We start from the raw sequence: 23,688 nt of genomic DNA, 5'->3' as shown, positions 1-23,688 counted from the left end.
AAGAGGAAGAACGCCCGATGAAAAGAATTGTTCTGGGCATTGCCCTAAATACAAGGAAATGGGCCATTATAGAATTAAGGCTCGGTGTGACAATTGCGCAGAGAATCATGAGTATGATCATTGCATTAATAATGTTCAAAAGTATGCTTATTGTAGGAAAAGTCCCTATGATCTATTGCCAAGCCCCGCGTACAAACCACGTAAAAGACGCTCTAAGCACTCATTTGCGGAAATACTAATAATAGCCATGTCACTTTTCACGGCAAATCATGAAGCTTTCTTGGCTGTGACTCTGATGGCCATAATGTGGGGACATCTTTTCTTGCCCCTAAAAACTATAGACAGAAGAGCTTCCTTATAAAGTTTTAAAATTTTCTCATGGGAGGCCGCGAAATATGACAGCTGGAGGAAGCTCTGACACAAAGCCGCAACATCTTCGAAATTTTACATCAATCATGTAGTTTCCAGCTCTTCCAGAAACACCGAAAATCTAATATGACATGCGACAGAGATTCAACTTAGTGCAATACAGGTGGCAGCTAGGCTGTGTACCGGAAACATTGTGGTATTGCAGAACGCCTGCTGGCACCGAAGCGGCTTCAATTCTCATTGTATGGCATAGAATTGCATCCTCGATTCTATCAAGCTGTGAAAATGAGTTCGCAATAATTAGGTTGAAGTTTTTGCAGATAGTACTGTCGAGTCGTGCAATTTAAACACCTTCGTTATTTGTTCTTCTATCCACTTTACATTTGACAACAACACCATTTCTTGTGGATAAATTGGAATGGGACTGCTGGGGCCGCAGCGTGATCTTCTGACACCTTTTATGGGATCTCAGTTTGATGTTTACAATGGATTTCTTTTTCAGAGCAACTTTCGTACAATCATTTTGTATACCTGGAAGAAGCACTCCTAGCCTGATTTATTTTATGACTTACATGACTTAATTTTACAAAGCAGATCAAGATTTCAGCAACACTCTAAAGTTGGCGTCCTTGATGAAAGCCAATCTATCCAACCCACACACGTCAGGTCTACAATGCTGTATCTTCGTGCAGAAGCAACACGGTCATTCTCCTCTGATACAGAAGTCCTATCCTTTAGCTCCCTACAATACCAGATGGGATACGAGCAACCTTTGTGGAGATCCGTTAACAAACCCTCTTTGGTCGTATGCTGACAGGAAACAATAAACAATAAACCTGACGAGCGTCTGTTCTTCGTGTTATCGACTTGTCTGATCAAGAACGGACGCTGGAAGGAGAAATGAGGTCTCTCGGCTGATTTAATCTATATGGCAACCCAATCAGGAGGCTAGGTATCACAGTTCTGGTAAATTAGTATACCGATTCTTGAATCAACAATTCCGAAAAATGTAAATTAATGTGGATCGAGCGTAAAGGATGATAAGCCGGGGTAAAAGGCTAGAATGTGAAAAGAAAGTTAGTAATCCGGCATATGGCAACAAATACTCATAGTATGAGGAAGATTAGTGCCTATCATCAAAGGCTGCTAATTAATATGGTGCCAGCATTACCGGTGTGCTAAACGGCGATGGGATACTATTCTTATATACTACTGAAAGGCACACACATCTGCCAAGGTCAATTAATCCAGCAAATCACAGGAGTTTGGAACGACCACCTCTTGTAATTAACCTATCTGGTCATTCACTTCAGGTACGGCTTTGCTAACACTCCATCGGTGAAGTGGTGGACCCGATAGTTCTGAAGCAGTTCCAGTTTGATTAACTCTTCAGTTGAATGAAAATGATGATAGCGATTGGGAACCGTCATGTCCTCTTGGCTCTTCAGAAGGGAAACAATGTTGTCATTAAACACAAAAAATCAAAATGTTCATAATACCAAATCATGTTTCCTAGTATGATACAGTAGGAACTCGAGTGGATGTCCCGATAATCTTGATAATCACTGACTTTTGCAGCATACAGATCGTATAATAGATTTACGTCTTTCATAGGTGTTTAAGTTAGAACTAACTGTTAATTCAATGTTCCACTCGTTGCGAAGATTCAGTTTTTGTTGTTTACCATCACTCAACTTTGCATCATTCCAAATCATTACTTTTTCAGCTATGGAAACTGAATTGCACTTTGAATGGCTTGCTAGATCTGTTAACTTTTAGATCTAGTCGTTTGGATCTAGCGGTGCATAAATCCAACTTTTGATCTATTTTTTCAGATCTATATTTTTAGATCTGGTATAACATAGAACAGGGATTTAGATCTAGCGGTGGAGATGCCCTTAGGTAACTAATTTGTAAGAAGATTTGTGGGGTACAGGGCGTCTCCTTATGAGTAACTGATGGAATCACAGCAACCTTTGACGATGGTGGTCAACTTTTTTCGCTCCCGTCAACTTTTTTCCTAAATTATCAAGCGTTAATTTTGAAGAGTAGTGAAATTACGACACGGAAAACTGATCGACAGGTTTAAAACCGTTTCCGGAGTTTGAAGAAACGCTTCGTCGTCCGGATCTGAAAACACTTGCTGGGTGAAGAAATTACAGATGCTACCTTTGCGGGCGGACTTGTTGGGGAAGAGATGAGAATTCAAACCATTTTCACACTGGTGAAGATTCCGGGAAACATGGATTAGCTTTAAGAAGAAGCATTCCTTAGTGCACAAACTACAAAGCGAAGATTTGCTTGCTACAGTTATGTTCGAGATGTGGTTCTGTCTTCAAATGCTCCATGAGTGTTGCAACCATTAGTTGTAGATCATCAAACACACATCATGTCATGTGTTGTCTTAGGTGACCGAGGATCTTGAATATCCTGCAACTGTCATCAGTCAGAAGCGGCATCAAGAACCTGTAAGCAAGCAGGATGTTGGACATAATTTGCGTTCTGGACACCGGTGAGATCGTTTCTAATATTCTTTTTTAAATATTGCTGTATACGCTTTATGTTTGGAACAATATTGGATTTCCGGTCATATCTGGAAGTATCCATCTGATAGGCCGACTAAGCTGCTTCCCTTTTTTGGTTTATTGCAAGAATATCTATAATTAAGTCCTTGCTTATTGATTAGTTTTTTTGTTAATAGTTTTTATTTTATTAATTGGGACACTGTTACTATGCATGAATGCATACATGGAAACATTTCTTTTCTGTAATACGCTGCCAATTGGTGGGAGCTCGATGTTAGGATTCCTACCTTTAGTGCTTTCGACTCGACCTTTACGAAATAAGTTGGTTTCCCTTAGAGGAAATGTTTTTATTTTCTTTTAACAATATTTATACAGGAGGGCTGTGTTTGTAAGTATTAGTAGTTAGTACTAGTAATTCTGATTTATATAACTTCCAATTATTACATTATGTATATCTTTCTTTTGTAATCTCCGTCATCTATGGAAACTGTTTCGGTTACGAGCGTTCTCATTAAGTAGACGATAGGGCAATTATGAAATTAAAACGCTTGTAAGGACGTGGCCAGGTGTGGGGAAATGAGCAGGTCTACGTCATTGCGGTTTGTGGCGAAAACTAATATGACAATGGATATGCTCATTTCTGCAACTCCATCTACGATTTGTGCAGGTGTTCGTGCTATGCTATGCTATGCTATGCTACAGGGCGTCTCCATATGAGTATTTTAAAAAACATATGTAAAAAACTTTGGGGCAAAAATGCGCAAGATAAGTCACAACCTTAGAACTACAATAAATTATGAGTCAGATTCATATTATGATAAATGGCATATCAGGCGTATTATGATAAATGACTGATATCACATTCATCTTCTGAATTGCGTCTTCTTGATCCAGAACAAAAAAAAAATTTTGTGCATGACAAGCTAAAAGTTATAATTTAATACAATCATTGTTCTTTCCAAAGAACTCAATACTACTCCAATCAGCCATGTAATTCTTGAGATATCGTCATTTGAAGTTCAAAGGTATGAGAAATTCATATAAATTGAATTCAACAGAAATACTCGACTTCACTTGTTTCGACGACATGTTAATCCGATTATCATAAAATTTTGAGATATTTTTTTTTTCAAATGTAGAGAAAAATAAAATAAATGGTTGCAAAAGACATGACATTTGTCACACGTCGTGCCACTGTGAAACGGTTTAAAAAATATTCTCCAATACATAAATTGCGCTCGAAATAAAAAAAATACTGTTTCAAAGCCGTTATTATGCTGCTGGCTTTATTTATTAACGATTAGAAAAAAACTGAAAATAAATAAATGTTGACTTCGCTTGAAACTCGACATTATCTCAAGTTAAAATATTTCAGGAAACTTTTATGAATTGAAAAAAATTTCAAGAGACTTTAATTCGCACAAAGTATTGTGGGGTTCCTTCTTCAATGATAATCGATCCCCTTTGGTACACAATATTTGCGATTTGCAAAATTTAATATCACAGTCTAAAATACAGGAAATAGGACACGGACCCTACACGCCCATCCAAGCGCTTTAGATGATGTAACAGTAAATAGACGGCTTCTCAAGGTGGGACAGATATGCTCTGATGCATATAAAGTTAAATAAATCGATTGTAAAATTACCTCTAAAACAAAGAAGAAGCACAAATGAGAATTTTTAAAATTTTCAAATTTTTCGGAACATTCTCACGCGGCAATCATGAGATTTTCATTTCGCAACCCAGTCATGCAGTCATGCAAATGTCACATGTTTTTCAGTAGCTGTGTCTAGCTTTGTACTTGCGAATGGCTTCTTCGGTGTCCTCGTCGTCGCCAGAGTGTGGAATTGAAGTTGTGCATTTCAGCTCACGTGTTTGCGTAGCTGCGCAACGACCACGTTTGCGCTTCAGAGCATTTTTTGGACTCCTTTTCTTTCTCTTTTTCGATCATGTCATTTCAATTACACGGTGCTACATTGATTTTGTACTTTTCAAGAGACCTAATATAGGTTGTAGATCTCATCAAATACAACACAAAATAATGCATGAAAAATATTGTATACCCTCAAAATCTTCATTTATAGCAAAGTGTTTTGGAAAGAAGAGGAGATTTCCTTTCCAACGGTATGCTATGTTATGTTCCTTTGTTAAAAGTACTATGCGGTTTTGGGACAACAATATGAAAGTTACCATTATTTTGCTATTTTTTGATTAAAAATATAGAAATTGCTCAGCATTTTTAATTGGAAAAAGTTTTTGTTTTAATGAAAAATTAAGGAGAATATTGAATTCCGCATCCAATGATCTATTTTTGATCAAAATCGGTTGAAAAATGGCTGAGTTATTATTTTTTTCCAAATTAGAAACCTGCTCGCATGGGGTTAGTGAGGTATTGTCTCGCACTATAAGATGCTATAATTATATCTTCCGTTATTTTATCCAATTTCATGTTCAAAGTTCACTCACATAAGTTTGAATGTATACTTAATGGAGGAAAAAAATCGTTTTTTTTGTAAATTTTATATGAGACCGTCCCCTTAAAAGTTCATGCGACCAAGCTTCAAATTTGGAAAAAAATTAATAACTTTTCCATTTTTCAACCGACTTTGATCATAAATAGGAAGTTGAATACGGAATTAAATTTTCTCCTTAAGTTAAAATATTTCAGGAAGCTTTTAACTTTAATTCGCACGAAGTACTGTGGGGTTCCTTCTTCAATGATAATCGATCCCCTTTGGTACACAATATTTGCGATTTGCAAAATTTAATATCACAGTCTAAAATACAGGAAATAGGACACGGATTGACACCTCCACCCAAGCGCATTAGATGATGTGAAAGTAAATAGACGGCTTCTCATCCCAAGGTGGGACAGATAATGCTCTGATGCATATGAAGTTAAATAAATCGATTGTAAAATTACCTCTAAAACAAAGAGGAAGCACAAATGGGAATTTTTAAAATTTTCAAATTTTTCGGAACATTCTCACGTGGCAATGATGAGATTTTCATTCGTAACCCAGTTGTGCAACAATAATACGGCGGGTCCAAACAGATTTAAATTATCGAAGAAGAATTTACAGAATATTACGAAAGTTTTGTTGAATTCGAGCAACAGATTTCTTGAGCAGAATATCGTCAGGGCACTTTGTTTTTCATCTACAGGTGGATTAATCACCAAACTGTCACCTCCAGAAAATGGAAAATATTTTATATACCTACTTTGTTAATGGCATTATAGCTCAATAAACAACTTTTCCAGATCAAAACAATTTCCATCATTAATTTTTTGTTTTGAAACACTGCCAAATTATCCGCTGAAATATACCTCCCTTCAAAGTAATATGTACCTACAAGTAATTAAAAAAGAACAAAATTCATTCCGAGAAGCCAACCGTGAAATAATCCGCCTTGTCTTCGCAAGCTGTTGTCGACGAGTCAACGTCGGCGCACTTTTCGAAGCTAATATTTTTTTCTTGTTTCATCGTATTATCACAATCATTTTCTCTTATTTTAAGATACTTTAAGCCCTCTAAATCACGCACATCTATTGACGATTGCACACATCCTCAGAACATCCAAAAGCTGAATTATCTTTCATCTTTTGCTCATTACCACTACACCTCAATGTTCAGAATGAAACCATAAAACCGCTTTTTCTCCTCTTCCTTCACGGAGAGATCCGCGAACATCTAGATTTCATGCTTCGCCAAGCTACCACATTAACACAATAAACAATTTCCGATAAAAGCAACGAAACACTTTTCCTACTTCTTGAAACCACAAAACTATTTATCTCCGCCCGATCACGACGGTTTTTCAGCGCAACTTTTCCGGCTTCTTCTTCTTGCTCCGGTGGATACAGCGCGGGTAACTGGCGGCCAATGCCTGTTTACGACCACTTATTCCCGCTTTCCTGTTGATGTTAAATTTCCGGTCTCGTTTCCACCGGAATTTCGCTCACACAAAACAGCCCCTCGCCCCCTCACTTACGACACGACGCGACGACGGAGATGATTAAAATGTGAAAATACCTCCTCGCTCGCTATCGTCGGCGAATCGTGTTCGAACCGAAAAAGGCGCACACTAGTGTTGATGATGCCAGAGCCAGAGCGGTTGTATCGGTTGCCGGGAGGTTATTCCGTTGCCCTCGTCCCAGTCGAAAGCTCGCAACAATCCGTGCGTCTATTGTCGAAACACTGTTCTGAAAGTGGAAAAAGAACAGAAGAAAAGGCGTAAGCGATTAGCGGTTGAATGCTGCGGTAAGAAAGCTCTGCATCACGGATCAGTGGGCTTCTTTGGATGGGGTTGGTAGTATGTACTGGGAATTTGGGAAGCCCAAAATTAGCACGGTTCGGCAGGAAAAATCGTTCATGCGTCATCGACAAGCACCGACGAGCGCGTTCATTATATTATGGTGGAAGAGAATGGGGCTTTCGTTCCTTTTCACTCACACTGTTGAACTTGGCTCCGGGATTATACGTGGGAAGGCTGTTCGTTAGCTGGCATGGCTTTTAAAAATTGAAAATGTGCCTTCTAATGAGGTTGTGATGCATAATGTATATCATTTTAGGGTATTTTTGTGTCAACTGCGGAACAGGTGAAAATGGGATAGGGAATGATAAGCCCGGACAGAAATCACCGAAAGAAAAAGTGACCGTCGAGGGATATGAAATATGCATGGCTTCAAGATTTGTTTTTTAAATAAAAAATATTACTTTTACGAATGATTTGAAGTGTGTTTTAATTTTGAGCAGACTGAACCGTTTGATAAATCCTTTGTCGGAGAATATCAAAACGGATTTCGAGAAACACGACCAATGGCGAACTGGATGTCTACTCAACGACAAATATTAGATATAGTAGAGTTGGGTGAAGTAGGTCAGTTTTTTTGGTGACCTCAAGCGATAGTATTTTTGCACTGACTTTGGCAAACAAGCATTCGTTGGAACTGCCAAAGTTTTGGCAATAATGATTTTATACCTGGTTATATATTTTTCAAGCTAAATACCAAATGGCGAAGGTACTTTTTTCGATGTTTTCAAAATGTGGGGGAACTATACTAAAAGAATATACACGCCTAGAAAATCAGCGGCTCAACTTTTATTTGAATAGTATGAATACTGCAGATTATTTAAAAATTTATAACGCAAATAATAAACGAAATCCATTGACGTCATTCAGGCAAATTATGTGAAAAATCATGAAACTGCGGAAAAATGTGTTGGGAAAACATGTTTTTTCAGTAGCTATGTCTGGCTTTGTACTAGCTAATGACATCTTCGATGTCCTCGTCGTCGCCAGAGTGTGGAATTGAAGTTGTGCATTCCGGCTCACGTGTTTGCTTAGATGTAAAAAATAAAATGAAGATCATACACATGCGGAGTAGGCGAGGCGAACCCGTTCACGTGAAGTGGTTTGGTGGGGTCACCATCACCAGCGAGCAGTAGTCCGAGTAAACTATCTAGGAAGACAAAAATGTTTGTAGCTAAACCTTATATTTTAGAGCTACGATGACTTCAGGACAAATACTCAGTATCGGATAGACCATGTTTAGATGTAGATGTATTAGAGTGGCTCTTATTATTACGGTGTTCCAAAAATTATTTTCTGAATGTGAGGAGGTAGAATATTACTGTCTTTAGCAACATTGTAGCTAAACTTATACCAAGAAACTTTGACGGTGACTGCAGCGGTAGCTGAACTTTTCATCAAAGCAGCAGGAACCACTAGAGCAGAGCGGGATGAGCAATACACCACAGCAATCCAAAGTAGTGCCAGCAAAATGCTTGGTGGAAGAACTTCACAACTGCGTGGACACAATGTCCATAAAGACATTAAGGTGATGGTACTCAAAGTCCGAAAGGTGCTAATGTCTGCTGTGAAGGAGTATGACGCAGCAACGCTGAGGGTTGGTGTAGCTGAGCGTGCTTTGGAGTCACCGTTTTAGCGTTTTCTTGGCTAGAAGCAGGGGAAGGAGAAGCTGGTTGGAGTAGAGAACATTCCAGTTTCCGTGACTCCAAAGTATGCAAGTACCTCGCCAGGAGACGGAAAATCAGGCAGCACTACGCGCGAGGACGCTCTCACTGCTGAACAGAAGGACGCCACTCAACAGGGAGAAAGCTGGAGAGTCGTTGTAGGTTAGAAGGAGAAACAAAGGAAACAGCAAAAGCGGAAGGAGCAGAAGAGAAGGCACCAGACGTACCAAAAAAGGTTAAATACTCATCGAGTTGAAGGATGAACAACTCGACTGAGCAGAAGATTATGACCAAATCGCTGAGCGAAGAGGTAGAAGTGAAAGACTTAAGCCCTGGGACGGTGGATAAGATCACGAAAGTAGACAAGATGAGAGGTGCACTGAAGACACAGTGTAACCTGGACGAGGTGCACATGACGATCCGATTAAAGAAGAGGTACGGAGTAACAGAGGCAGCGATGATTCAGTCCAAACTGGTTAGGGAGTGTATCACATCTTTTCAATAACTGGCAACTCGGAATAAAGTAATGATATTCTGGGTACCTGGCCACCAACGAAGTAGCCGACGAATTACCCAGGCATGGTTCAACAAACATGTTTGTTGGACCCGAACTATTTCTAGGTATATCTACCTGTGCAATCAAACTAGAACTTTCGGTTTGGGCAAGAGACCAACTACTAAGCGACTGACTTAACGTAGAAAGCATTCGACAAGCTAAGAAATTCATGTACATCTAGATACAACGGGCGCCAAAAAACTAATGGATCTAAAACGAAAAGATTTACATATCAGCTGAAAAAATTGGCAAAAGTCAAAATGTCATTTGTCGATTCTGTAACTACGAACCCGAGAGCTCGGAACATATTTTCTGCCATTGTGCTGTATTATTCCTTGTGCTGTATTATTTCCTTATTCACGAGGTATGGCATACCTGTCCCAAACGGATCCTTAGCTACATTAATAATGTACTACCCGGTTGGGACGACACATGTGGACAAACAAACAACCTGCTTCCAACTACATTGGAGTCGAGCAATTTGTAACATGTAGAGAGAGGCAGCCACTAAACATAACCTGAATAGTGGTCGCAGTGGCAAAGTTTCCCCTAACAAAAAAGCGCCACTGATCGTCGGATTTGGAATTTTTTGACAGCGATTTCTTTGGAACATACACGTGTTTCGGTGGTGAGAGTTACGTCACGATTGTAAAATTAAAAAGTAGTGCCAGATGAAAAACAAGTAAATAAAATAGATCCTGAACACCCACGTCGAAATCCCGACGTGGTCAATTCGAAATATTACAAATTGAAAGCTGCCACCTCTGCATGTGCCCGGGAGAAAGTTTTGTCTGGCCCTACAAGAGGGAGACATCTCCGGCAAATTTAAGATTTTATTCGCCAATAATTTCTTCCAAAAACTGAAGATCTAACAAGCAATTCGCGGCTACGGGCGTTGTTCATCTGTAATGGATTCACATTGCTCCACTGAATTTCTGGCCAGATTTTGATACCGAGACGAAAGTTTTACCTGGATAGATCCGGGATATGTTCAAAACCCGGGAAGACAGGTCACGCATAGGCCGATGTGCTTGCTTTGCACTCCAGCCCATGTTTTGATCGGTACAATTTTCATGATGTTCGTAGTTCTTGTTTCTTTCTTGCTCTTGCGGCTCGCTGTTGTAAATATGGCTTTATCGGCATTTATTGTACCGGTTGTTGGTTTGGAGATACTAGACCAATCGTTGTTCTTTCATTGTTGGGACAGGAAGTTAGTTTCAATATACAAAGTGCATCAATTATTGGTAGAGGCAATTGATTATGTCTTACCAACTGTTGAAAGCTGTTTTTGGTGTTGACTGTAGTAGGTAATTTTTCTTGGCGACTTCGAAGCATTGTTTCCGTTATCCGTTATCTGACCAGGTTAGGTGAACAGCGCTGCTTGTTAAACGTATTTTAACAACATGAACGCTGTTGTAAATGTTACTGAAAGTTTTTCATCAAGTACCGTTTGTAACGGATTCCACTTCTCCGTATAAATCATTTATTGTACTCTGGTCTAATACCCAGCGCTAGGTCCTGTAGACGTACTTCAACTTCATCGTTACCCATATATTCAGGACCTTGTTTTTAACGTAGTCATGTACGATGCCGTGTTCCATGTTGTTCTTCACAATTTAGTTTTTTGATTGGACTAAACTTTTAAATGTTATCTATACACACAATTTCTCACGTGGTGAAACTGTATGTACGTTACTTCCTTGACATTAAATTCCGTTTTCACTTTTAATAACAGTTTAACGTCATGTACTGTAGCTCAAATATTGTATTTAAAGTCAATCAAAAGTACATTTGTCCGTTTTACAGGCACTCAGCCGGAGGTGACGATGTAACAATGTTTATGAAGATCGATTTTATTTGTTATCAATACTATTTTCTGTTTGTTGCGAAAAATCTTTGAAAGGCCAATATTCAACTGGAAACGATATTAAATTTCGCGGACTCCCAGAAACCTTTACATATCCTTCTAGGGGTCCGCGGACCCCAGGTTGAGAACCACTGGTTTACGCTATTCTACATTGATACGTGGTGTTTGGTGTAAATTGGTTTCCCCTGATGGTTTCAATCTGAAATTGCTTTTGAAACGTTAGTTCGATATATTGAATTTTTCTAACCGAAAGTCGAAAGAAATAAAACATTTTTAGTTTCCTAAATTATGAACACGATTTTTTTCGTTAGAATGACGTTCCCCCCTCGTTTTGAAACAAAAAATTGATCAACAGACGAATTTTTGGTGTGAACCTTTTATGTAGAAAGTATCCAACACTTAAAAGTACTTAGTGTAGTTCTGCATACAAATCAATATAGTCTTGAAAAAAGGAAAAAACATGATTCACGTCAAAACAAGGAATATAAAATATGTAAATTCCATCAACGCCTGGATTTGCCGTTACCTTCTGCCGATAGGCTTTGAGGGCAGGCTTCAATATGCTTCTTCATAGCTCCGTTCATCGCCAAAGTCTGGCGGTGTCTGAGCTAGCTAATGGGACGCAAACAGTGATAATAATATCTCAAGTCTGGACGCGATCTACTGGAGCTAAAAATAGATAACGAGTGAGATCTGCCTGAGAGGGGGCGGTGACGTTTTGCTTATACGAGGCATTGGCGGTCAAAGGATCCGTTAGTAGGTATTGGGGCTGTGGCGGTGATCGCGATACTGTTGGGAATCTGCGATTACATCATCATAGTTTCTCGATGGAGGAGTGGTTAACGTAACCGACTAGAGACTGGGAGATTGCAGGTTCGATTCCTGCTTGAGGAATTGATTGAATATACACATATCTTTTCTTAGTGTGTCCAATCAAAGGTGAATTGTCACCGTTCCAGTCATTCTTTCTCTTTCTATTTTCCATTGAATATAATCTTTTCAATAGCGCTAAACGATTTTGCAAACAAATTCTCATTTCGCTGATTACTCCTAATTTGCTAATGCTATAACATTGGTATGATTGTTACTACGAAGGGTTAGGATGATGATTAAGGTGTATTTTTCATGAACTTACACACTGCACAGTGGTTTTTTTTTGCCAAAAAGACGCGAATAATTATTTACACAAAAACGGTCAAGTTTAGATCAATAATGTCTTCTGAAAGTTGTATCAGTATTTCTTCTGGTTTAGTACATTGAGTGATTAATCTCCCTAAAAGTGAGATATTTTTCTTATTTTTTTAAAATGTATGGATAATGAGATCATATGTTCTGCAATATTGTAGAGCTACTTTTTACGAACAACTTTGCTTAAGAGTCCAAAATTATATATTCAATACTTGTGAAGTTATAGTGCCTTGTTTGTGGATGACCCCTTAAAATCATTTTTTTAATATAACTTTTTTGGTATCGTACCTATGAATTTAGAATGTTCTACAAAGTTATTTGCGTCAATGCCACCCGCAACTCTCTAGAAGAACGTTTTGTTCTAGCTCTTCTATCTTCGAAGTTATTTAGCAATTTTTGAAAAAATGGTGCTATTTTCAATAGGCATAATTTTTGAACGGGCAAAAATGGGCAACCAGCTATAGTTATAAACATTAGTACTACAAATGAACTACAAAATCCAATTTATTTCATTTGTCTACTGTTGTCTCCAGTGCTGTTATGGACGGTTTAGGAAGTGCTTTCCGCTGCTTAGTATGCATTTTTCATAAGGTGGAATTGTTCATCTGTTCCTCGCTCTCGTTCCTCTTTTTACGTATGCGTGTGCAGGAAAGAAATTGAGCGAGAGAAAGAGAAAGAGTTGTTCGTAAAAAGTAGCTCTACAACATTGCAGAACATATGATCTCATTATCCATACATTTAAAAAAAAAATAAGAAAAATATCTCACTTTTAGGAAGATTAATCACTCAATGTACTAAACCAGAAGAAAGGTCTTGAAATACTGATAAAACTTTTAGAATACAATATCGCGTGTTTTTGGCAAAAAAACCACTGTGCTCTGTAGCGGTAAAATGAATTGGTCTATAAACATCTCTGTAGCCGTTTTAAAGAATAATTTTCAAATTTTACAAGTTCTATCGCTTTCCGGATGTGACGCTGCTAGAGTAGAATAGAGTAGGTATGGGGGTACAATAGGGCATTATCTTTACTATGTTATTGAAGAGGTCGCTCATGTTGCGATAATATAATAAAATAATAATTTAAGATGTTGTTGAAGCAGATAATCGCAAAAAACATGATTGTAAATAAGAAGGAAAAGGAATCTAAGAAAAATGCTCCGAAACGCAAACGTGTTCGTCGCACAGCTAAACAACCTCGTTAGCCGGAATGCACAACTTCAATTCCACACTCTGGTGACGACGAAGATACTGAGGAATTCATTTGCTAGTACAAAACCACAAATGTTTTTTCAACATTTCCGCGGGTTCATGATTTTTCACCTCATTTGCCAATTTCTCCTTTTCTTACCTGAATGACGAATCGATCGCATTTATTATTTGTGTTATTAATTTTTAAATAATCTGCAGTATTTATACTCTTGAAATAATAGTTGAACCGCTGATTTTCTAGGTGTGTACATTGATTTATTTAACCTCGAATATAGTGACCTATCGCACCCCAGATTTTAAAAACATCGAAAAACGTACCTTCACCGTATTGGATTTAACTTGGTAAACATTTATCCATACCTGAAATTATTATTGTCGAAACGTTGCCAGGAATATAACCTTTCCAATGAATGCTTCTTTTCAAAATCAGAGCAAAAATACTACCGCACTAGCTCGCCAAAACTGATCTACTTGACTGCACTCTAATATCAAACGGAAGCGAAAGAAAATTGAAAGGACGACTCTATTTCGAAAAAAAAAAAACAGTCACTGAGGTGGTACGGTGTAGTGATTTCGATGTAGGTAAGCAGGATCAATTTTATTTTCTCGTCTTCCATTTAGAACAACTTATTAATACTATATGGAAGTCGAGACGAAGGTTTAACCACTGAAACACATGTAATTTCCAACCAAATCACTGTTAAAAAATTTAAACAGGACCACTAGACCTGGTGGTACAGAACAAATAAACTGTCCGAACTCTAAGCGAAGTAGACTTTACATAGACCACTCTTTGCACATATCAAGGAGTAATTAATACGTACGAGTTCTTCTGTTATCAAACGGTAAATTAGCGAATAACATGCACAAAAAACGATAATGAAAACTCATCTATGGGAATCAAATCTAACAGGCAGTCTCCAATACCATTACCTAAACTATATTCTGGACAATATTCAAACACTACTGATAACTGGAAAACCCGCACCAAGTACCTCAAAATCAACAGTCAGCATCATCAATGAGAATGCATTGACGACATAGGGCAAAATGAGATAAATGGCGTTCAACAAAGAAGGTCTCCACACGTAATTCGTAGTTATGCTGCCTAAGCTCGACCCTCATCAGCAGAAGACAAAAGTTACTCCCGTAAGGTATTAAGCCTGTTCTAATGACCCTGCCACTTCTAGTTTTCCGATCTGTATACTTCACATCCTTGCTCTCACCTGAGTACTATGGCTCTAAATTTTCCCTACCCAGTAATCTCTAGCTAATTGAATGTCGTTAAAATGTAAACAATATAAAAGTTGAGCTAACGCATTGAGCCATATCAAATAAATGAATATAAAAATCTCAACCTGCTACCTAGCGGGCATCAGAATAGGTAAGCTTTAACAATGTCCTCAGTCCATCAATTACATTCATACAATTGCAATTGGATGCTTTATTTTGTTATCATCGTCATGTATATTTGGGCTACATCTAATCTTACCCAATCACTCAAGATTTCGAAGATACTTAATCCTATTACAAGCAGCGCGTTATACAAGTAACGACCAATCACCCGTTTCGTCCTTATATAGCTCAGAACCAATCTGGCCTAAATCTAGGGGTTCAACCCCAGTCAACATCAAACCCTATTAGGCAAACAATGTTTGCGGTCTAGATCTAATTTCGGCAATCATCCCTTTGCGGTATACGAATACGAATATTATATTTGCCCTTGCGGTGTGATGTTATCAGTTTCGAGATATCAGATAAGTAATTCAATCCGTTCGATTCACGTAGCAAAGCACCGACAAACGATCGATAACGGAATTTTCCCGCCCCATCCATCCCCATCCATTCGAATATGTACAGTGAAAACTACATCCAAAACAGCGTTTAATTCCCGCGCGTCCTGTGCCGATATTTGAACGGTATAGGTACCTAAGCGTTTGCCAGCCAGCAATTTAATAACAGTCAGTCGTTCGGATTTCGGATGGCTCCGGGTAGTGCGTTGCGGTTCAACAACTAGTCGCCGCGTGTGGGCGGCGAGGCTAGACTTTGGAGAGTACGTACGTAATTGAATCTGTTCGGCTGCTGCGCTGGTCGTCGTGAGTGGAATTTTATTATACTGCTGGGTAATGTAATTTTCTAGTCGTTTTGTCACCCTTCCCTTTGCCTACGCTAGAGCGAGGGTTGTACACTTTTCCAAGTTAACTTCGTTCGTTGTCAGCGGCGGTATGTGTATATTAGATTCGGACCGCAGCCATTTCTCGTTGGGTGGCTTCCGACGAGTGTGTCTGCAAGGATAGGCGAACAGTTTGCTACGTCCGATGGGTACAGTTGCCAACTATCATTACTACATCTTCCATGAAGAAAACTAAGCTTTTCTCTCTTACAACTTGTTCCAGACAATTATTCGTTAGGGAAGGAAACCGTCGAAGCTATTATACCCAGCGATGAAGTTACTTTTTGATAAAGAAACAAAAAACAGAACTTATGGGAGTGGAAAGTATGATAATGAAGTATGCAACGGAGCGTTTTTGTTTCCGAGAAAGTCAGACCTGTTTGTCGATAATGTTCTTCAAGGAAAACAGTTAAAAATTCAGCAAAAGGTCGTCCAAATGCTGGAGCTGTTACAATTTCGTAGTAAAGTATGACAGTGACTTAAATACAAGAATCTACATATCTTTCTTTCGAGCGGGTCATCACCCCGGGAATCGTGTTTTCATTTTTGGAGCTAGCGTCAATCGGGCGCTAGCTTAGAGTCCTGTCACTAAGTTGGTGCCGGATTCTGATGAGAGGAAGTCGAAACGCGAATTCCATAACTAATTTGAATCTATCTTGTCAGTTAACATGTTAACAGCTACCCGTATTGGATTCCAAAAGTTTACCGCTTTTTCACCTACTCAGATACTCGATTGAGCTTTATCGTAATTGTTTCTCGTTGACAAGTAAATCTTACAAAGTTGAAACTAAGTACAACCATCATAAACATTCTCACCGTTCATTCAAACGGCTGTATTCTCAGTGACTTTATCAGATCCTTCATTGCTCGAGAGGCAATTATTTCCCACAATGCAACATTTTCCGCAACGAGCCGTCGGAAATCAAGTACCGGATATGCGCGCTGTTACTTTCGTCTCTTCAATTCGCTGAAGAAACGAGTTGCAAATTGCAAGTGATGTGCAAAATTTTATCCACAAAGATTTCAACTTCCCCCGGCAAAAAAGAGCAATGCATTCTCAGTTTCAAAAGCTACCGAACGGATTTGCTTGGGAACACACCATCAATAGCGCTTTCATAATTCACAACCCGAACTTGACAAATCAATGTAAATTTTCATATCATCCTTCTACTCGAAGTAAGGACGAAAGACGAGAGACAGAACCGCCACAGAAAGAGCCAGGAAATTCTACTCGTTAATCTCTGCCGCGTGGCGGAAAGCCAGTTCCAGTGCGGAAAACGTAATTTTGTGCGAGTTGGTCGTAGCTTTGCTGGAACGTGTGGATGTTCCGATTTGAATTTTATGGAAATTTAAGTATACGGAGAACTTGCATTACCTAGCAGTAGGTAATTTTAAAGCTGTGCATCCTTCTTCCTCTAGTGAAAACGAAAGACTGGGAGTCTAGTTTTACCCAAAAATTATTTAATCTTCCCCAAAGACAACTAAACTTCATCTCATTAATTGTAGATAAAATAATCATTCTCTCTCCATTATTTTCCGACAGCTGAATAAGGACGGTAAATCAAAATTACCTACTAGTAGGTAACGGATTTTAAGTGTGTAAATTAAACCTTAACAACTTACAGTTCCTGGCCATATTCTTATACTTATACTGCAAAAAATACTTTTTCACCGTTGTAACTGTAATACACGTTTATTGTTTTACATATTTAGTAAAAAACAGACAAACAGTTAAATATTTGGTTGGCAAAATGTTAAAGTATCAACAATGAACTTTCTTTGGACAATTTCCAAACTTGCTTATTTTTTAATTAAAATGCACCATTTGATGATTCCACTGTGTTTGAGTTTTTATAAGCTTATTTTATGTTACCATGTTTTACACAGCTACCATCTAAGTAGTTAATAAGTATAATAATATTGCCAGGGACTGTAATGTTTTGGGACGAAACTGATTCCCCTTGGTAGAGATTCGTTTCACGCCGCACCGGGGCCAGCGAGAGCGAAATTTAATGATGGAGATGGTCGTAACTAAAATTAACGAGAACCGGAAATTTATTCTTCAAAATTAAAGAAGGAGTTGGTTGAGCAGGGTAGCAGTTTTGGTGTTGAGACTTACAGTAGAAAGTTTAAACATACATAATACGAAGTGAACGACACAAACGCTCGAACGCAATACAAATTGCATCAAAGCTTTTTTTGAGCTTAGCAGCTAGCCAGAACGGATTTTCGAATTTTGCGTAGAACTTTGGCTAATCACAAACATCAAAAACTGTGTTCCTCAAGGAAGCCACTAAGGACTGCTCACATCTGTTTCATTCATCAATGATACTGTTTCAATCAGTTAAATTGTAGTTGGGTTAAATACACACGCTTTTTACTGAATTACTTTTCGGTTGAAAAGCGGGGGCACGTGCCTTCTTGTGCCTCCCCTTAGAGCCGCCAGTTGTAATTAATCAATATTTTAATAAAGATATGTCAACTAAGAACCTTTCTGAAATACATACCCCCAGTACGTGGATTATGCTACTTAACTGTGTCGAATGCCATTGATATATGAGCACAGGCTGCCATTAGAGCATTGCAAAAATAAATTAATTCTCAAACTACCCCCGCCCCCCCTTTCAGATTGTGACAAATGTCAAAGTAATCTCAGATGCCAAATTTCACATCATTTGGATACTACGGGAAAATATATTAAATGCTATAGCTTCAGAAGTAGCACTCAGAAAATTTCAATTCGTGCCTCTTTTTAAAGGAAATAACCTTAGTATTTGAATAAAGATATTTTCGTTTCTTGAAAAATACAGGAAACTGGGTACTGGGTCATTCTCTCCTTAAAATCAACTATTTTTAAAATTTTTGTGCTCCGTGATGCAAATCAGATATATTTAGCAGTTTTATAACGTAAACCAATCTCATAAATCGAACGAAACCTTTGCGATCTTTGTCCGAATACGAGAAGTTGGAGTTATGGGGCCTTTTGTCATTCATATTAACTTTCATCATTTTCTCGTGCATATATCTCTATTATTCTTCAGTTAATTTTTATAAAGTGTACTTTGTTGAACAAAATAATAACAGATTCATTACTACTAAAATTCAGAAACATCAGATTTTTTGACATTTAGTCTCGATCCCACATTTGTTTCATTAACCCTATAACGTTGCACTGCGGTACAAATGTACCCCACGCCTTCTTTGATCCGTTTGAAGACGAGATTACGGCATTTACTGACCTGGGACCATAAGCATAATTCAATTTAGAGTTCCTAGTAAGAGTAGGAAAAGGTGGTGTAGCCAGTTTGCTTATAGCCTTCGTGGAAGCAGGTGTCAAAGTTGGCGTGGGGTACATTTGTACCCCAGTGTACGGTTGCCGTTAGTGTTTCGTCAGGTTTCGTGCTGTCAGTGGAAATGTGATTCGTGACAATACCAGTTTAAATATTGATTGTTTTACTACGTAAGTAACAATTAGAATTATATAATCGTTTTTAAGCATTTATTCAATTAATTTTATTTAATTTTGATGTTGAAATAAATCGTTATCATTTTTGCTGATTTTTATTGTTTATTTATAATAGTTTTTCAAAATAATGACTCGCAAATATAATTTGCGCACAATAACTGCTATAACACTGGCCTGACGAGAGGGGGGGTCAGGGGGGGCAACTACCCTGGGGCCCGGGTCTGTTTTGGGGGCCCGCATTTTTAACTGAATTAAATTTATTTTAATTTAATTGTTGAAGTTTATTGTTTCTGTTGACACTGCAAATATATTACAATCAACTACGTTCCAATCGTTCCAATGGTTTTCTGAAGTAACCCAATTAGATTCATTTAACAGTACAATTGAACCATTCTGGTTTCATTTATCGCAAATATGCAGTATGAAGTGGTATACAATTTACCATATTCTTAGCTAACTGTTACTAATAAAAGTTGGATATTTTCGGAATGGAGTTGACGAGTAGATGACGGAAATCAATGTATGAAGCCATTTTGAAAACCAAGATGGCGAATTCCAGTTAAGACATCATTATAACCTAAAATATTGACGTTTTCTGAATAAGATAATCATAGAATAGATATATAGTAATATAAGATAATCATAGAATAGATATAGTGATTTGTGATGCGAATGATATGATTATAGAAAACTTTTCGCTACCAAAAGACGCAATATTCCCAAGTAACCAATAGGCATTATAACGTAGCCTAATATCTGCTTTAGATCCACATATAAAGCTGTCTTAAAGAACAGTGAAGCCCTAAATACTGATATAATGCTGATATTATGCCAGGAAAGGCGAAATATAGTGCTATTGACAGCTTGTTTCTGCAGTACTAATGCTATTATACAGCACCAGCGCACAAATGTCAATTTTAAAAGCCTTATATTGGCAATACTAATGCTATTAAAAAGTTTTAGTTGGCTGTCATTGTCCGCCATGGTTTTGAAACCATTTCTTATGTTTCCCTTCAGTATGATAAGCAAAAAGGAAAAATTTTAAAATAAGATGTTCTGATTAAAACCGTAATTGTCTCTCTTCTAATGCATTGTAATGAATATCCTTAATGGGGTTTCGTTCTCACATAATATGAATGTTTTACGAAAATTACCTTTAGTCAGTCTCGAACTGAAGTACCTCATCCTTCACGGTAAGTGCGCTGCGTTTGCTCCCTAGACTATATTGCACATGTTCGATTGAAATGAAATATGCCGAATATAATCTTCAAGAAGAGTTGCATAACAAATAAACCCACAGCATTACAATAGCATTATATCGGCTTTTTATTTGCTCTATAATGGCACTAAATGTACTTGTAAAGCTTACATGCTTTAAAGATTCTTGAAGCATGTACGCGTTATATCAGCTTTATATACGCATATAGAGCAAGCGATAATGTTATATGTGGCTATATGTGGATATTGTTCGAAATAGCCCTAAGGTACCATTTTTATCATCTACTCGTCAAGCCCGTTTCACAAATTCCCAAATTGTTAGGGCTATCGAGATTATTGTTTAATCGGAAGTCTCCATCCTGGATTTCAAGAAGGTACCAAATATCCATTTTCATCAAATACTTGTCAAGCCCGTTCCGGAAATATCCATATTGTTAGGGTTATCGATAATGTTGCTCAACCAACTAATTTTAATAAGAATGTAAAGCGAACTTTTTTTGCGATCTAAATCCCAAAAAAGAACCAATTCAATTTACGAACCCTTGACTTGGTTCGTAAATAGAGGTTGCAGTGTACACAGCAGACTTCGCTGTTGGATCCCAGTCATCGCATTCGGAATGTTTTCTCTCTGAATGTCAGCGCAAATGTAACAACTGATTCCAAAACCGAATTTAGCCATGTTCAGAAACCGATTAAGAAAATTCGTTCAGGTCATAGTGACAACTGCAATAGCTGCATCCAGCACCTCAAAATCAACAACAAGAAACAAGGCAGCATCAGTGGTGCGAAATTTTACATTCAGTTGCCTATTTCTGATTAATTTGCTGAAACCAATATTCAGTTTCAACGCTTCTTTCATTAATTCACTTCCAAACTGACTGAAATTTTATGCAGAATCGAATGGTTGAGTGCAGAGGAAATATAAATTCATTCACCAACCAAAGCATTTATTTGTTATTATGTGGACAGTTTGAAGGAAGAAGTTCTTTTACATTTTCGAGCCTAACTGATTTGCGTAATCTATATCTGGTGCACTTTTGCTTTATAATCCCTCTCAGAGCTAGCATAGAAACAAGATTCAGTTTGCTCCTGAATCTGAACATATGCGAACATGAATGTGTTGTACCGAAAAAGTGAAGGACGAGGGAAACAAACCAAACATTCATTTGGGATATCTTATTCATCGCGGCGGGCATGAATTGAATTTTGTTTCTCTTTCAAGCTCAAGAAGGGATGTCAATTCTTCTAAGCTCTGATTCTGGGCAGCATTAACGATGGTAGCATTAACGTGCGTCAAGGGAGCATGAACGATGGCGATATAGACTGTATGGCAACGCCGCAAAAAGGGTTTCCAATTGCAATGGCAAGTCGGACGCAAGTAATTCTAATAGCCAGCCACAAATATTCCTTTATTAATTTTAATTTTTCCATCTATTACATGTTTAAAATACTGACGGCTCTGTTAAGCTAAAGCATTGAATCGTGTCAAATAAACAATTTTCATAAAAAATAGTTTAATTGAAACCGTTGCATCCGTATAGTTTCTTTAATCGATATTGAAATAAGAAGTCATATATGCTAGGGCCCATCAGTACTTCAAACCCCGGGGCCCGGCGCGGCTCTCGACGGCCCTGTAATAACAGTAACGTTGCGTGTTACCAATGTATTACTGATCAGAAATATTTTTTTTTTTTCATTTCAATTTCTATCCCCTTTCGTGGTATTTTCCAAAACCCGACTTTTAAACTCTGCACTTTTTGACAAATTTCGAAATTCCATTTTATACCGTTTATAGACCATTCTTTCAACTTTTAGAATCATTTGATTTTTTTTTCAAATCGGTTAAAAATTCGCAAAGTTATAGTAATTTTTGCGAAAAAAAGTCAAAACCACGATTTTTTCAATTCTTTTTTGTTCAGACCAATTTATGTATCATTGACTCTATAAATTCCGTACTTTCACTCACACAGCTGTTTTCGCAATTAAAAAACCTATTTTAATCCACCTAGCGGTGCAATTGTGCCTTTCTCAATCATGACTCACGAGAATGTGTGCGTTGTTCATATTCATTAAAAACTTTTAAATGCATATATTACATTTTATTATTATACAACACATGACAACTATATACAAGAAAATAAATCATTATTCGAGTTCTAAAATTTTGAAAAAGAAAAAACAGCCATGGTAATATTGAACTGAAAAAAGGTGCGAAATCGGCAAAGTCCAAAAAAGTCGATTTTTATAAAAAAAATTTTTTCGAGATAACATAAAATCTCGACGTTTCATGCATTTTAAAGATGTTTGGCATCAAAAATACGAATTCGATTTCTGAAATTTAATGGGGTCCCCCTTTGAAAAAAAAATTAGAGTTCCGACTTATATGGGAATTTCATATGTGACCGGACGATTTAGTCTATATTTCCGGACCCATATAAGCGATCCGTACGAAATTTTTTAGACATCTGTGGGGATATTATAGCTATCATTGGGACTAAGTTTGTGAAAATCGGCCCAACCATTTTCGGGAAACTGATGTGAGTTCGTAAATTTTGAAAGATGGCCGCTTTTCCCGGGCACTTCCGGAACCGTCTATGGTGGTCAATGTAGTCAACGAAAGTTTGGTTGGCCGTCGGTGACCTAGAACAGCAAATTTAAGTTGTTTGAGAGACATTTTAGCGAAATTTTTACCTTTTTTGCTTTCATCGGAGTATCGGTTTGAATCACAATTTGCTATGTGATCGCACGCCACAACCTGTAACTCCGGAACCGGAAGTCGGATCGGGATGAAATTAAATAGCCATTTGCGGGGACGCAATACCTTTCATTTGAGGCCAAGCTTAGTCGAATCGGTCTAGCCATCTCCGAGAAACCGATGTGACTGTTATTCTGAATTTAGATGCTTCCGCCGGGGCTTCCGGAACCGATGATGGTGGCCAATGTGGCCAAATAGACTTTGAATGGATGTTAGTGACCTAATACTACAAATCGAAGCAGTTGTGGTCATATTTTGGAAAAAAAATCACCTTTATGCATTCATTGCAGAATTTATTAAAATCGACATTTTCTGCGTGTTCGTACTCATCACCCTGTAATTCCGGAACCGGAAGTCGGATCCATTAGAAATTCAATAGCA

At 37.9% G+C, this 23,688-nt stretch overlaps 1 protein-coding gene across 5 annotated transcripts in view; it reads right to left on the bottom strand.

Annotated features, from left to right (window-relative positions):
• LOC131692520 (high affinity cAMP-specific and IBMX-insensitive 3',5'-cyclic phosphodiesterase 8) overlaps positions 1 to 23,688 on the bottom strand; it is a 591,531-nt gene that overhangs the window by 433,635 nt on the left and 134,208 nt on the right. For 2 of the 5 annotated variants that reach the window (XM_058979616.1, XM_058979618.1), the window contains exon 3: positions 6,443 to 7,101. The gene's annotated coding sequence lies outside the window, so the exon portion shown is untranslated. The remainder of the gene's footprint in view (positions 1 to 6,442; positions 7,102 to 23,688) is intronic. The other 3 variants (XM_058979617.1, XM_058979619.1, XM_058979620.1) reach the window with 3 other exon arrangements.

Source organism: Topomyia yanbarensis, chromosome 3 (assembly GCF_030247195.1).
Source record: "Topomyia yanbarensis strain Yona2022 chromosome 3, ASM3024719v1, whole genome shotgun sequence".
Taxonomy (NCBI): Eukaryota; Metazoa; Arthropoda; class Insecta; order Diptera; family Culicidae; genus Topomyia; species Topomyia yanbarensis.
The sequence above is the reverse complement of the archived record's forward strand: the minus strand, read 5'-3'. Positions and strand labels throughout refer to the sequence as shown.